Source organism: Stegodyphus dumicola, chromosome X1, assembly GCF_044657685.1.
Source record: "Stegodyphus dumicola isolate Sdum_Otavi_A_Nest chromosome X1, ASM4465768v1".
Lineage (NCBI taxonomy): Eukaryota > Metazoa > Arthropoda > Arachnida > Araneae > Eresidae > Stegodyphus > Stegodyphus dumicola.
In genome coordinates, this window is record NC_140780.1 from 171,620,133 (window position 1) to 171,637,980 (window position 17,848).

Below are 17,848 nucleotides of genomic sequence, written 5' to 3' on the forward strand. Positions count from 1 at the left end.
TCAGATGAAATTCTCCTTAATGCGCAAAGAATATCGCAGATGACAGATTCGCTCGTAGAGCAGGCACCCGATATAGCACATGATAAGAGCTGAACACTTATCAGTTTGAAGCCTGAAGTGGAAAGCTTCAAAAAATATTTTAAATAATTGAGATTTTAAACAGTATATATTTTAGTTACAATTTAGTTTTTCTTAGTTTATAAAGGCCACGTTATGATATAGACCCAGATATAATCAACTAGCTAATTATATTATTCAATTATTGATTTATCTTAGTGGTGAAATAGATCATTCCACATGTACAATTCATTGATACTGATATTACGAGAATTAGTGAAGTAAACGCTTCACTCGTAATTCTTTGTATATTGGCGGTCCTAATACCTGATGTAATTCATGTGTAGGTTAATTTTATTCTTAAAATGTAAAATAAAGAATAATCAATTCAAATGTGTAGTACAGACTAGTATTAAATTTAATTGATAACAGTGCTAAGTCTAATTTCATCTAAATTTCATCAAAAACATTTCGGAAAAATTAGGCTTGACGAAGAAATTTTCCTTTTCCTTAGAAAGGTCACGAAATCAGATTTATAATGAGAACCAGATCTTCCGCATTTCTGCTTAGATATATTTAATTTCACAACGCACGTACCTGATTTTTGGTTGAAACAAACTGTAAAATCGCTATTTTGTTTCTATGCTAATCATACAAGCTTTTAAAGTGCAGTTTATATCATTTTGAAGAACTGGAAATATCCGCAGACAACTCTGCTTATTCATTCTTCTGTTATTTAGATTTATCAGTTTTACTGAAATTTATCTATTTATAGTATCGAGAAACTGATCAAAATCTCTAAGTGACAGCGTTTATTGTTCAAAGAAATCTTAAAATTTATCAATCGATTTAAAATTTCATTAATTTTATTATTTCACTCTTTTAAAAGTTTAAAGATACCCTCTGTTGCAAAAAAAAAAAAAAAAAATGTATGCACCTAGAAATAACTGAGCCGTAACTACGAAACTCGGTAGTAGTATAGTGTTCGAGTAGAAAAACAAATGATGAAAAACTGTGAGAAAATTAATTTTATTTACAAGTAGCAATACAAAGAATGTGAAAATCAGAAGGTGGTAAAATCACCCCTGGCAGCTATACAAACCGATATTCGTTTGGATATGGATTCTATTAAATTTTCCAATATCCCTCTGCGTTAGATTGTGCTACGAATGGAGCAACAGCTCAGAGAATTCGGGCATATTTGTACACTGCTGAATCTGCCTGCCCAACATGTTTGACAAGAAAAATAGCAGGCCAGTTGAGCACATTAATATGTCGAAGGCATTGTTGGGAAAGTCGTAATGTATGTGACCTAGCATTGTCCTGTTGTAAAACAGAAAATGGAAGACCTGCTAGCATAGGCAAATAGGCAATACGATCGGCTGCAAAATATCGTCAACGTACCTGTGAGCAGTCAGAGTACAGCGCAGCACGGATAATGAGGAACGGCTGTCCAGCTGATGGCTCTTCAGACTGCCGTACCCTGTGTTCTGGCTGTATGCCGCTCTGTAACAAATGGACAGCCTCCTTCTCCAGACACGTATACGGCAGTCATTAGCATTGAAAGACATCGTGATCCATCGTTGAAGATTGCATTTCTCCAATTGGACACTGTCCAGGTTGAGCGAGAGCAACACCGTGTAAGACGACACTGCTAATGGTGGAGTGTCAATGGTAAGCGTCTTAATGGGCATAGAGATCTGAGCCGAGAGTCACCTAATCTTCTGCGAATCGTATCCCTGTATGTCCCGGGATCCCTGTGAGTTAATAAGTGGCGTTGGATTGATGAAAGCGTAATTGTTGGTGCGAAGGTGGGCTCTTCTAATTGCGCGATCATCTCACCCATTGATGACCCAAGGATGCCCCGAGCCACTACGATGGCTGACTATGCGTTGGCTGAGCCACTGGTTCCAACAATGGACAACGATCATATCGCTTCAACCAATCTGCTGGCCAATCCGCATGTTCGAACAACCGGCCTCTTTTACCCCTATGATGCGACCCCTCGCAAAGTCTGAAAACTATTGTTACAAATAGTTCGTCTTCGAGTACGTCTTAAAGGCATCTTTCGTTACAATATCGTGTATCCAAGCCGTCAGCGCGGTTGTAAATGTCGTCACTTGTCGCACTTTACATTCTACCCTCTGTGCACTTCCGACGCGCTTTGTATCGCACCATAATGCAGATTGATGCTGCAAGTTTAATCATTTACACAACTCTCCAAGTCACAATGAAATTATATTTTTAAGTATATATTTGTTTTTTAAAAATTGTAAATTAATTCTTTTTGTTTCTTATTGGTTTTTATGGATTATGTCTAATTCTTTTTTAGTTTCTTTTTATTGATATGCATATTCGTGTCGGGGAGGTTTCTGTAGACAAGGGTTTCTAAATTACATTGGTTTCTAGATTTTTAATTTTTTTATAAAAAATTAATTTTTTTTTAATTTAATTTTTGAAAAAAAAAAGTTTAATTTAATACTTTACTTGTTTCTTAGTATTTTCCTTTTAGAACTTTAATTCTTAAATGCTAATTTCTAAGGGTACCACTTTATTGGTATTTCTTTTTGGACATTCTTCACTTTTTACTTTTGGTTTTGACTTTTACCCTTGCCTGCATGAATGACGAAACACGAATTGAATGATTGGAGAGTTAGGTTTGGAGGCAACTTCCCCTTGATATGTCTGTCTCCTGTCTACTCAACAGTCATTCACTTATGCATTTTTAAAAAAAATTGTTTGGATTAATTTTCATTTGCTAAATTAGTGAATTTATTTTCATGGATTGGTTTTGCACTTGATTTGCTTATGCTTCTGAATTTAAATGATATTGTAGATTAGTTCGAGAATTAAATCTTTTATATGTTTGCACATTTTTTAAAATCTTTTTGAAAAATTATTTTGGCTTTCTTTTTTTTTTCTTTTTTTTTTTCGCTTTTTTATACGTGTTTGTTAAAATTTAAATTTAAATTTGTTTAAATTTAAATTTCATTCCTTGCAGCAATGGCGCAAAGAATATTTAATTAAATTTGTATTTAAATTAAGTTTATTTAATTAAATTCCATTTTTTCTTATGAAACAATATATATATATATTTTTTTTAATTTGCTTAATCAAAGGAATATCACTCCTAGATTGCTCATGTATGGGAAGCTGTAAACGTGTTCTAATATAAAAGCAAGATTTTTCCTGTTTTAAAATAGCTACTAATAGCACAGTGAAGACGTTAATTTCATTCTTTGTCTAAGCACTTATCCTGTAACTATCAAAGAGTTGAAAAGACAAAAACCAAAACTTTTCTTTAATATCAAAAACTACAAACAGCTAATGTTTTCACTTTATGTAGTTCGAGTGTGTCTCCTATTTTTATGTTTATTGCACAAGGCTGGTAAAAAAGAGGAAAGTCTATCATTTTTAATATTTCACCTCGAAACAGACAGAAATTTTAAAAGCTAAATATCTGTTGATTTAAGTCCTTTAGAAGGATCTTAGTTTCATTTTTAGCCGTGCTTCGAATTTGTAGAAAAGGTACTTAGATACTACAGATAGAGAAAACTGTGAAAGAATTTCAGAACTAAGAAATAGCCAACATTAAAAACTCATACATAGTAAAATATAAGGCTCGGAGCAGAAAAATTATTTCCAGTTTACTCTGTTCTAATTCTAGTTTATTATTATTTCTAGTTTACTCTATTATTATTTTTAGTTTATTATTATTTCTATTTTACTCTTAATTATCTCTAGTCTACTCTGTTGTGTATGCCACTATTTCTAGTTTTAAATAATAGCAAATTGCTCTAAATTATTGGTAAATAATGAATATTCTTTCCTTGCAGCTATAATGCGAGAGCATGCACTTCTCTCGCATTTGGGTAAGGAAGGATAAAAAAGAAAGTCTTTGTCAGAGTTTCGTCGACTAAAGTCTTTGTCAGAGTTTCGTCGACTAATGTGGTAAATTCGTCAGCATCACTCTGTGCTCTTACAGTGTGAAATGAGCAGCAAGAAAAAGGATGTGGCAGCTCACCTTTCATTTTGCATTTTTAATTCTAAAATCGACGATCCATTGCATAACTCTAGATTAAACGCAGTTGCAAAGTTTAGTATATGAATGAGTTAAAAAACTAATTTTTATACAATTTTAAATGTATAGGCATGAGTCTCATACACTGCATGTACTAAAACGGCACCCTTGGATAGAGAAACTATAACAACCATTTTTGCGCAGGTATGTATGGGCGCAAGTGACGCGTTTGAGGCTCAGTTTCTTGATATAAGACATGAAAGAAAACATGAATATTTTATTTACAGCATCATTAACAATGCTTTTTTTACAGTAACTTTTAAAAACGTTGTTCAAAATTGCGTCCACCAACAACACCGTTGGCCAGCCAGAACATTCGATTTATCAAGCCTCAATCACTTCTTGTGGGGGGCATCTGAAGGCACTTGTTTACGAGAATCTGGTTGACTCTCTGGAAGAAGGCGTCACTTGAACGTTCTTGTCGCCCTTGTGGCTGCACGTTTGCGAGAAATACATGGCATCTTTGAAAGTGTTTGCCAGTCACCCCTATGATGCCGCCAAGTATGTGCCGTTGTTGGTGATCAAAATTCTGTGAGATTTTGAACACAATGCTGAAAAGAGGCGCCTGTTAACGATGCTGTAAGTAAAGAATTTATCTTTCAAGTTTTATTTCCTGTATCTGCATCTCAACATGTCACCTGCGCCCATACATTCCTACACAAAAAAATTTTTAGTTTGCTCTGTCACACTTTCAAATTCAACCTGCGACTTACAAATTATTCGGCATATGTAAATACAACATCAGTAAAATATACAACATAAAGTGTTCACGGTGGACTTTCCTGGTTTCAAAGCATTTCGGCTATTTTAATTTGTGAAGTTTTGCTTGATTTAAAACAAGTAATTAATCCTATCACTCCCAAAAGACGTGAAGGGAATTATCGCTATGTCTGAAGTAATTACCAAGTCATGAGAATGTTAAAATAACCTTTTTATTAACAGAATTTAGAACATGAGCGAACATTTCTTGTGCTAACAATACCAACAATACCAGCGACAGCTCGTGGTGATGCAACTAAACAGAATAGTGAAATTTAAATTAAACGTGGAACAGAAGTGAAACATTAGACAACTGAACATTACATGAAGCTGGCTCAGTAATTCTACGGAAGCGTCAAAATCAAACTGCTAGCAGCGATATAACGCAAAGCCAGATACTTATTATTATCCCAGCCGGCAGGAACTAAACGTAGCATGCACGCGCAGCCTGAAAGAAACGCTATCTTAAATTCCAAAAACATGAATTTAAATATCATTTTCATTCTGATGAGGAATACGGAAAGGAGAAGTTAAATAGAGATCCAAATCATAATAACTGTGTTACTTTAAAATAATAAGCTTATCAGCTATTTAAATGTACCGTGATGTCAAAATTATACAAAGGAAAAGAAATATTTATCAAATTTCTGTAGCAAATCAATACTCTGCCTTGATGGCACTTGGAACTTAAGGAGTCACTTTGTCAAGACAATAGTTTCCATGCAGTGCTTTAAAATACAGCTGGATGGTGAAGAACACAATAACATGAACATGATGTTTCAAGGTTTCGACAGCCTGCTTTAGTTGTATACTCTCTTTTCTTTATGCATACTCTTTATAAGAGAAATTTAAGTCTAGCAATAGTAGTGGTCAGCGTACTGGTCTCATTTGATCCATTCTCGCAGTTCTTCACAGGAAAATGCTTATTAAAAGCTAAGCGAACAACCTAATGAATGACATTCTCTGGAAACAATTTTAGTTGAGACTTATAAGTGTCTGCTTAGCATTCAAAATGCCCAAAATTTTTTAACGTTGATTTTCGACTTTTTAACATTCTTTAAAATTAGAAAGACTGGTTTGTTTTCATTGACAGTCTTCTACAGAAAAATGATCTATATGCTGCTTAAACATAAATCCCATTCAACCAACCTGTTGAGATACCAGAGTCCGGAACACTATTATAGTGTGTTGCTTTAGAATAGGCACTTCAAGGCCACTTTTTGCTAAAATCCTCTAATTTCCTTTGTACGATGATGACGACGCCTGTTACGACCGTAAGTGAGGGAAGGGTCGCTGGGACCTTGAAGTGCATATTTTCAAGTTATAGCTACCAATGATGATCTTATCCATTCAACCTCTGATGGCTCACTGGTAAAGGAAATGCATATCCACACTGATAGAACCTAATGTTTATCTTGCTAAAACTAAGCATTTGCGTAACAAACTGTCTCAAATGGCAGCATAGAATTGCATCATGCAAGAAAGCATGGAATTTATAATGTTACTTTTAAAAAGAACCCTTTAATGTGGTCATGGGGAAAGAAATATAATAGAAGCACCTCAGAATCCTTAATTTTATTATTTGTCCTAAATTAGTATCTGAGTTTCGGTATCATGCCATTGCTTGCATTATAAAGAAAAGGTTATGATGTCTATATTAAAATTATTTGTTTTGTTATCATTCCAAATGTAAAAACTGTGTACTATTACAATATAAAGTTTCCACTTTATTTCAACAGCTTTAATCTAATCAATAAATGTATGCTCATACTATGTCCTGCGGAAAGATTTGAAATGCAGTAACGACTAAAAATTACGCTGGTCACAGTTTACTTTTGTGCCTTTTTTAAATAACGCATAAATCTCAAACTGAGATTATAGGAAAACACTTGCGTGTTGCTAAAAGTTCTTTTCCTTTTTTTGTTATTTCGGTATTACCAAAGCTCAGTAAACTCTTTTAAAAGCAATGGCTGCAGCGGGAAAATCGACTGTAGTGGGTAAATAATACATGCAGAGAAAACATTACATTATCCGTTTCCGTAGCAATCGGTTTATGCAGGGAGGGGGTTAAATACGTTTCTTCGGTGAGTTCGTTAATACGAACTTTGCCATTTCCGCAAAACTGCAAATCAAAATAACGGTAAGTCTAATTGTGTGCAATAAAGCATTAACACCTCAGACGTATGTAATAAAATACTAGATTCTTCACTAAAACCCGGCATTAGATTTTTTTGGCCTTCCTTGGCTTATTACACCCATTTTTTTCTTTAAACTAAGAGAAAAATTCGAAAACTATGTAATGAAATGTTAAAATAACTAATCTAAAAATTTGAATATGAAAACAAGTACTGAAAGGGCATTTAAAAATGATAACATTTAACTAATAAATTATGCTGCAACATAATATTTGGTTCATAAGCACAGCAAGCACCTGAACATTATTTGGTTCATAAGCACATTGGTTTATCAGTAGCTCTTAGAAACCAATGAATAATTGTAGTTTCTTAGTTATTAGATTCCAATCGAAGCAGACTCCGCTTACTTACCTTTCTTTTGTGGAATGTATATATCTATATAAAGTACGCAGGGTGTCTATAATTAAAGAACCCTATTTTAAAGCTGCCTGCAAGCGAAACCAGTGATCAGAAGATTGTGAAATTTTGTGATGGACTTAATGAAGGGATGAGAATGTCTTTCAGTGAAAGAAAAAAAATAATTACAAGTAGCGTCACCGTAGGACATTTTACCTTGAAAATCGTTTAAAACTGTAAAAATGTAAAATTTTGTCGACGTCATGCAGCAGCTGTTATGAAACCTAGAAGCATTCGCGGAGACTTTGTTTTCAATGTGATTGTTGCACAATGACGATAAGTTTACGAAATCGCGCTTTGTTAGTAAAACTGTGTTACCAAATTTTTACAATTTTCTGGTCACTGGTTTCGCTTGTAGGCAGCTTTGAAATAAGGCTGTTTAATTACAGACACCCTGTATAAGCTAGTTTTCTTCACAAAGTCATTTCCGAAAACGCTTTTTTAAGATAAATATCATCCTTCGTATGTTTTATTGTGATCATAAATATTACAAATGATATAGTCTGAAGTACTGATGCAATGTGAATGTGAAAAGTAAAACGTGAAATTTAAAAGTTCCAAAAGATTTAAATTTATATTTTATCGACTAAGCACATAAAAAAGAGTATTAATAAAATTTTTGAATTCAGATGATTGAGAATAGTTCAAATTTGAAACAAAAGTCGTTTTTTAAGAAATGCTTGAAACGGGGATCTTGCTTTTTCGATTAGGCATAACTATCCTCATGAAGTGAGAATGAAACAAACATTTTGTATTGTCAATTAAAAATGAACTACATGTTAGAAGTCAGCATCGTCATGAGCTAAACCCACGAATAAAAATATCACTTTTTGTATATTTCAGATAATTTTCTCTCTTTTTTTTTAACTTGCACTCTTCTATTTGATATTTAAAAAAAAAAATTCCATTTTAGTAGATAATGTGAAACCTTGAATGTTCAGGTGATTCCTTACGGATAAGACAAGTCTGGTCTAAAGATTGGTCCTGCCAATACGAAAAGTCCTCTAATGAGATTAGAAGTAGGAAAATAGAGGTAAAAGATTATCGGACTGTATTCTCTGAAGTGATTTCAGTCAAAACTGGATGAAACTTCAGTACATAAAACGTTAAATAACATATCACTTGCGAAAAATGTAGGCCAGTTTCCTGCTGAATTTTGCTCATGCCGAAGTTTAACTATGGTAGCCACTGAGTAAAGTGCATATACGGCCATTAAATTATTATCTGCTGCAATTTTTTTAACCGCAGTTCGTATTAGTGCTAAAACATTAAATCAGTTTGCAATTTCTGTAATTAGTAAAGTGATTCTAAAAACCGAACTATGAAAGAACAGAATAAAAGGTAACTAGTTAGTTAATGTCAAAATACACAATATTCTGCCGGTTTGAAGGAAATTGGGCCTGTAAAATAGTTATTCAAATTACAGTTTTTGATAACAAGCCTTTATATGGGAAAATATTTGTAATGTTTCGTCTGGGCAAAAGTACTATTTCTTTGTTCACTTGCGCTAATATTATATGTTAAAAGACAAATCCCCCATTAATTCAGGGAGTTTTTTTAAATATAACAATATCTAAAGGATTTCCACTTAAATTTATAGAATCTCTTACAATACTTTTGTTAATTTGGGAACCACAGTAAACTCAATTGGTTATTAAATTACGACCGTTTAAAGTCGTCTGTGCTTTAAACGAACTTTTGTCTTCGCACTTACTAAATATCTAGATTCTACGAACACAGAGAAAAAGCGGTAAAATTTAATTAAAATGTTTACTAAAATGTGCATCTAGTAATACAACTAAAATTTAGCCCCACAATGGCCGAGTGGTTAACCCTTTGCGGCATAGTGTGTCCGGTCTGGATACACCTAAAAATTTCCTTCTGTACGCACAGAAAAATTGAATGAAAGAGGATTTATAGGTTGCTCTGAACCTTCTTTATTTATAGTAGATGGCAGCTCAACACAAACCAGTCCATATATTTTAGCCATGTTTAGTTTCTTAAGACCCTCCTTTTTCAAAGAAATCTTCCAGATTTTTTTTAGGGTATAAAAGGAATCGTTAGAAAAGAAATTTCTATGTTATTTTTTGGCTGTATACTAATTTCCTTATTCTATATTAGTTTAAATTTTTACCTTGAAATCTTGCCTAAAACCAAACGGCCAATCCTAGGCGTGCCCAGACCGGGCTCACCGATAATCTAGGACAACTGAGATTCTGTATTCTTTGTTTCTCCGCATCTCATCGGTCAGTTCATTGACAACAATGCTCGTTTCAGCACTCTTTTCGAAGCTCTATTTAATCAGTGTGTCACTTTGAGCACACCCACAGAATTAAAACGATAAGCGCTATCTTCACAAAATTTTACTTGTGTACTCCTCTAGCTCCTCTAGGCCTAATTAGACTACCTACTTTTTTTTTTTTTTTAATCAAAACTCCGACTTTAAAAGGTAGCGTGCCGGAAAGGGTTAAGACCGTTGAATACTTGGAGTTCGACCCGGGCCGAAAGGGCTGGCTGCATGTTTGGTTTCCATAATTTTTCCAATTTGTAACGGGAATACGAGCCAGTTTTTCTTAAACCGCTACTTGCGAGATAAACAGAAATTCCGATATTTAAATACGTACAATACGAAGATAACCTTTCACACCTCAATAATCCGGCTGCAATTTCCACGGCTTCTAGCCTGCGCGTTAGCAAATACAAAAATTATTCACCAGAGCATAGATCAGTATGCAGGTGGATGTCTTAAGAATACAGGAATTTTTGGCGGGTTGCCATTGTTCTTTTTCTAACCTATTAGTTCGTTTAGTATTTAAACTAGATCTAATTTATATTTTAATGATGAATGATGGAAAAAATAGAATATACAGAAAGGAATTAACATAAAAATAGTGTGTTCACATGTCAACTAAAATATCCTTACCAGTTGCCAAATTTAGACATGGAAATCAAACCAGGTTTTTCACTGTGGAACAGAAATCATGGTGTGTTTCAATGATGACAAAATTCCATTTCAGACACGAGTATTCTCACCTTTTTCTACAGCATGCATTTGTTACTTATTTTTCGCATTTATCTCTGTTTCTACAAAAAACTGACTTTTAGTATACGTTTAGCTTGACAATTTAATTTTTCAAAGCTCTGTTATTGTTGTGACTTATCTCACTTTTCACACAGTAACATAAGAACAGGCCCACGAAATTCATCATGCCAACGAGTGCTAGAATGCACCTGTCGTTGGCAAGAGCACCGTACAGGTGACCGCAAGATTTTCGCTCAGTTCCGCCCTCCAATTCTGAAGGAGAGCACCTCGGGGACGGGTCCGAGAGTCTCCCCCCCTCTCCTTTTACCACAAACCTCTCGAGAGGACTTTCAGCTCGTCGCATATTTTAGAGTGCCCCCATGCCGTACAGACACTATATTTTTACAAAAATCGATGCCTCCTCAAGGATTCGAACGCGGTCCTTCAGTACGGCAGTCAGCGTCGCTAACCGATATTCCGATTGTTCTCCTCCAAAGCTCTTCCTCTTTTTAAAAAAACAAAATTTCACATTTCACTACCCTGTAGAGTCATTAGGAATTTTGAAGTAGGGAATATGAAAAATGTGCAATACCCTCACCAGGACTCGAACCTGGACCTCTCGAATACGTGCAGAGTTACACAACGAAGGCATGCTGAAAGGAGGGAGAAAATGCCTTATATGCTCCCCCACCCACTTAAAGGACGGTTGGGGATTAGGGGACCCAGTCGCCCAATCCTGGTTGTGAAGAATCATCATCCACCATCATTTAATTCGAGCGCCACTGCACAGTCATTAGAAATTCTGAAGTAGGAAATATGAAAAATGTGCAATGCTCTCGCCGGAACTCGAACCTGGACCTCTCGAATACTCGCAGAGTGTGCTAACCGTTACTCCACCAAAGCATGCTGAAAGGGGGGGAGAAAATATCTTAAATTGTATTGTTTTTGTGATGTACACAATTGTTGTGATGAAACCAAAACAACTTGCTGTATTTGAAAAGTGTTACCTTATAACCCTAGAAAGAAATGATGCCTTAGAAAGATTTCTTTACTTGTTAAGTATAAGACTTGGTTTTTTTTTTTTTTTTTTTTTTTTTTTTTTTTTTTTTTGTTTTGTTAAATCATGTATTATATTTGTTGCGATAAAGTTAACAAAAGAAAGATCGAATTTAAATATTCTTAGAAATACTTAATATTTTCGAAATTTTGTTAAAGTTGCCGTGAGACAAAAATCTATATTTGAACTTGTTTTTTTATACATTTTAATTTATTACTAGTTTGATAAAATTAAACGTGGTAGGCACATGAAGAAAATGAATTTAAACTGCACGGAACCAGTTATACGCACTTTTTTTTAACAAGTATATATGAAAAGATATTTGCGTCACTTTAAAAAACATGCAGCAGTCTAACCGCGTAGAGCAGAAATGTCGAATTAATAATAAAATTATCTTTTAAATTATGGGTATGTCTCGAACGTGTAAAATATGTCCACCGATTAATCTACTTTATTGTTTACTTCCATAGCATGCATGTACGCAAAGCTGTTATAAAAGCTAAATTAGAGCATCTCATTTTTATATATAGCTTATGTATACGTATAATGTTTTGTATCAGGTAAAAAAACATTGTTGCAGGTACAGGTGGTAAACAAGTCTTGAAAATAGATGGCTTGAAAGTAGGTACCGCAGATCAGCGTATTACAGTACTGTAAATTCCTCGTTTCCCTTCCTTTTGATTTTTTAATACTGTCAAACTCCATTATAGCGAACCTGGTTAATAAAGAACCCAAGATTTTGGTTCCACTCAGTTTCCTGTGCATGTTACTTTCCGAGGGTGGGACTAACTTCCAAATGTATAAAATTCTGATGTAAGGAACTTTATGTATATTTTCGACTTAACTTTTTTTGTATTTTCTTAACTTTTCCCAGACTTCCTGTAACGATTAACTAAAAAATTCTGTTTTAACTGAAAAATTGCAATTCATTAAAGTAATGTTCGGAATGTTATATCCATATTCCATCCATATTGAGATAAAAGAAAACATTTTTTATGTTACTGTTCTTTATCTTTAACTCCATTTTGCTCTATGTTCAAAAGATAGCTATGTGAGGCAGGGTTAGACCAAGTGCCTGGAGAACCGGCATACACAATAAGCACATATTAGGACACCATATGGTGTTCATGAGGATTGAGTCAAATAAATTTACTGGTCTTTTTTTAACGGAGTTTCTGTTCAAATTCTTTTACTGACCTGTCATACAGAGGTCTAATAAAGAATAATTATGTCGCACAGAGCTCTAATAAGGGATGTTACGTTGAAAATTTTGAAATTTTCGTTACTCGGGGAAAGAGGAATTCGCGAATAGAATCTGATAGCCACAGCGCTGTACTGTACACTTGATTCGATTTAAGGGAATAGAAAAGGTCTATTGCAAGATCAAAAATACACTTTAAAAGGTACTTACGCATTAACGCAACCACCTTGTCTCAATCTGGGTATTTTTTTACAAATTAGAAGTTGAAAATTCTTTATTGGCTGCAAGCTGGTGGGTTTATTGACTTTCTTTAAAGGATTCCCATATAATGAATATTTGTTGTAAGTCAACAAACATCATCGGCGTATGAAAAGAAAACATACTTTAGCAATTTAAAATACAAACTTTAATTAGGTGTTTGCGAAACTGTGATTGTGGAGGGAATGTAAGCGCACGAGGGGTTTTCGGCAACTTGCGCGCTCGTACTCGTTTACGACATTCACCGTATTTCTCTCAAGAGTTGGGTTAATTTTTTAGGTAAAAGTAAAATAAATAGCCACGAACGTATGGATGACGGAATGAGGTGGAAAACTGTCGGTAGATCGAACGCAAGCCAATCGGCTCCAGAGCTCTATGTAATGCATGCCCAGCGTCGTCTGAAATTTGTGGAAGCTGCTTCGGGACACTGGATCCATATCGAGAAGACCTGAACACAGTCGAACAAGATTCACAACTTTGAGTGAAAATCGTTATTCCGCACTTTCAGAGCAGCGTCACAAGACTGTTACAGCTTCACAGCACTCATATGAGGTGTATGCTGTCATTTGAACCAGATTTCAGGGTCTACAGTTACTCGACGGCTTCATGAGATACAGCTGTAATTCAGAAGACCGGCTTTTTTCGTACCGCTCACTGCAGCACACAAGAGAGAACGTTTAGTATGGTTCAGACAACATGCGCCTTGGATCAGACTTCAGAGGAGCACCGCGCTGTTTACAGATGAGTAGAGATTCAGCCTAGACCCTGATTCCCGGCGTACCTGTAGCTGGAGAGAACTTAGAACACAATACCATCTCTCTCTCTCATCAGGGAAAAGGTTCATCAGAGTGTGAAGGTGTAATGTTTTGGATATATCGTTTTGGTCTGCCGCACACTCTTGCATGTGTTTGTCAAGCTTCCAGGCTGCTCTGAGATATAGAGAGGAGATCTTAGAGCCCTATGTTCGATTCTTCAGGTTGTTCGACTTTCAAGTTCAGACTACTCAGGCGCAGTTGGTATAGGGTTCCTGTTAACGGGCGACAACTGTCGTCCATACAGGACTCAGCTGATCGATGATTACCTGGAAAGTAAGAATATTCGTTGTACGGACTGGCCGGCCAGATCTCCTGCCCTTAACCTATAGAACATATTTGGAACGCTCTTAGGAGGGTAATTTCACATAGCCATTCGCCTTCCGAGAACCATCTCGGAGTTGAAAACTGCCTTTGTTGCAGAAGTGGGATCGAGTGCCACAGGAATTCCTCAGCTACCTACTACCCAGTATGCTGTCACGCTGTGCGACCTTTCTTCTATGAGAATGGACCATATTTCATTTTAGACTCATTTGCAGTTCAATGTCACAAAGTGGATTTTGTACATCCCTGCACTATGAACTTTGCTGATAATCGTGCATACATATAATGAACTTTTGAATGGTACATTTCTTTTTCTGTTATAAATGTAAATTGATACCCTATTTTCTTAAAATCTGTCCATTAGTTTTTCAGAAAATCGACATAAGGTGCGAATTCTCTTAATTTTGCTCACGAGTGTATAACGTGATACATTAAAAAATAAAATATTTAGTCTTCTCCAAATCTTTCCTTAATTTTTTTCGCGTTATTTCTTCTCCCAAATACACAAGGATCTATTTTTGCTAATAAAAGCATCAGAGAATTTCAAAAAATTCGGCATTGCACAAACCTCGGGAATACTGGCTATCTATCAAACGCATCTCCTCGTTGCTCCCTTTAGAGATTTTGTGGCAAAATTCTGTATTCCTGCAGAAATTTTACCTCAGTTTACGCACAAATTTTATAAGCGCACACTTTAAAATTTAGTTGAAAGCAAAAAAATATCTCGATTTATTTTAAAACCGTTGGAACTTGGAATACTACAAAAAAGAACACATACGAAAATGGAGACATTGCTTGACTGAAGGATAGTAATGCGTATGAAAAATTTCCATGGACATGGTTGCTAGAGTACGGCACATTTCGAAAATTTGGCAACTTGGGGTTTGCGATAACACGCAAGTATCCTTTATAAGAGCTCTGCAACCATATATATCTCCGAAAAATGAATGCTTTCTAATAAGACATTGAATAGGACATATTAGTAATGAAATTATCTTCATTTTTCATATTTTCTAGAAGTGCAAATTTTCACATATTTTTTATAACTTTATAATTTTTGTACCCAGAAATTAAGTAAATGTAAACATAAGTTCGCAATATTTTTTGGTATTCATTGTTCGTGTTTTAATATTTTCATAGATAAAAAGATTATTCATAATTATAAATGGGTATTTTAGATGAAAATATGTAATTAAAGAGCAGGGGATACACCATGACTTTTATGTCACTAATTTATTGTGTAAAATTATTACCGTATGTAATTAAATTTAATGTAATTCTTTTTAAATTCGGATTATTATTCCTCTTTTTCAGAGACAATGCTAGTCCATCTTTCTTTGCGATTCATCAATCAATTATCATTTTGTTTTCTGAGAAAATCCATTTGTTTTCCTTATAGGATTGGGTGTAGCGAACCAAACCTACCGCTATTTGAAATTTGTTATAGTGGGTTTTGACTGCATGATTTTCTTTCCCTAGCTGATTTTATTATGATACAATTTATATGTAATACACTCAACGTATAAAATATATGTTAATAAACTGTTTATTCTATTTGCAAGCCTTTGTGTTAGCAGCAAACTGTTAATTGGACAAGAAATTTGCTAATGCAAACTTTAAAACTGGGCAAAAAGGGCAAACTCAGGCTGGCGTAGATTTTAAATAAAACTCTACAGCCGATCTAAAACTGCACTGTAGTCTAATATTAAAGCAGGCTAATGCAGTAACTAAAGTTTCTAATATTAAAGCAGTAAATAAAGTTTATAATATTAAAGCACTAACTATAGTTTTGCGTAATTCGCAGATTTTCGTCAACGTTGTGTTGTGTTGGCCCTATAATCCTTGGTTACTCAATAAAGAAACGAAAATTTTTGTTTGCTCATATGTTCATGATTTTAAAACTAATAATCAACAATTGTTCATAGAAACCATGGTTATATCGCGTCACAGAATTTATATATTCTAACAACAATTCAGTATATTTTAAATTATTTTTTGATGAGCACGTTAATTCAGCATGTTAAAAGGGTGCTACAAAAAACATTGTTTAGAAGTATCTATAATTACTAGTTACGCATAGCCTAATGAAATAAAATACTAAGTATTAAAATTTTTAAAAAATATTAAATAAAATGCAGCATTTTTACAATATTCATCCCGAAAGAAGAATTTATTTTCATAGGTGTAATTTTGCAGTAAATTCATATAGTCCTTATTTTAAATCCCTTACAAGAATAAAAAGAAACTCCTTTGCTAATGGTGAGGTAGGTAATAAAATTAGTACAGACGCCTAGAATCCAGAAATAGATTATGCTCAAATATCATGCATATGCTCATGCTCGAATAAAGTTATAATTAAAAAATTTAATAGGAATATTTTATTCAAATGCGTTTCAGTAACACAAAGCAGTGGTCTCAAACTCAAATTGCATGCGGGCCGAATGTATGATCTGATAACAACTGATGGGCCCAAAATTTTTTTAATAAAATTCAATTTTTTATCAGCAAAACAAGAACATTTTAATTAAATTTTAAATTTAGCTTACTAAATATTAATTAAAACATGCGTAAACAATAATAATAACGCGAAAGAAAACAAATCAAATTTATAATTATTTTTTATATGAAATCTAAAGTTTAGCCCTTACAAGATATTTTTGCTGATTACACTTTGTAATTCAATCATATTGACAGTTAAATATTAAATTTTCAGACAGTCATTTATTTCAGACTATTCTAATTTGTTTAATTAATTATTAAATAACTTACTTTAAATTAAACAAAAAAATTAATTATGAAAACTTTCCAAGTGGGACAAAACCTGAGAATAAATAATGAAAATTTAATCTCTTAGTCTCCTTCTCTCATTTATTAAATTTTTTTGGACTCATAAATAAAAATACTTGTGTATGTATGTAAAAAAGTATATAAACTTTCTTGTTTCTTATTACAGCTGGACTCTTGATAACATTTCGATTCTGATAAAGTTTGTAGTCTTGAAGGAAAAGTTACTGAAAATTATCTTCATCAAGAACAGTAGACCGTTATCGGTCAATCGGGTACTTTTTTTGTTAATTTTCAACAATGAAATAACCTGTTCACTTATAAATGTATTAGCAAATAATGCAATTATTCTTAATGCAAAAATTCGTAACTGAGGGTGTTTAGTTTTGGATAAGTACGAATAAAAGTTAATAAAATCTGTATCTTCAAATCTTTGAGTAAGATTTATATCGGATTGTAAATTAATTATCTCCCTTTATATATTTTCTGGTGCATTATTCACTTTAGTTTTTAATGATAATGAAAATAATGTAATCTTGGACTTCAAATTATTAAAATCTTGAAATCTTTGCAATATAGTACCTGCAACAAATACATAATGGCAACAAATACATTCGGGGCACCGTATTTACTACATTTTTGGCTCCCGGCAGACTGGTGCGCTGGGGCCTCTACGACAAACGCTCATATGAATGAAATGTAAATGAAATATAAACGGATTAGTATCAGGCCCCTATGCTCGAGGGGACCCCGGGCAAGTGCTTGGGTTAAGGAAAGGGCGTAGAGTATGATTTAATACATTTTTAATAAACGAAAGTGAAAGTGAGACTTTATATGCTATACTGTTAGTAAAATGTTTTCTTCAACTTGTTTAAATAAATAAATAAAAAGTAAAAATTAAT

General features: G+C 34.0%; 1 protein-coding gene across 1 annotated transcript in view; it reads right to left on the reverse strand.

Moving 5' to 3' along the window:
- LOC118203096 (uncharacterized) overlaps positions 1-17,848 on the reverse strand; it is a 31,312-nt gene that overhangs the window by 13,162 nt on the left and 302 nt on the right. The gene's annotated exons all lie outside the window — the stretch shown is intronic.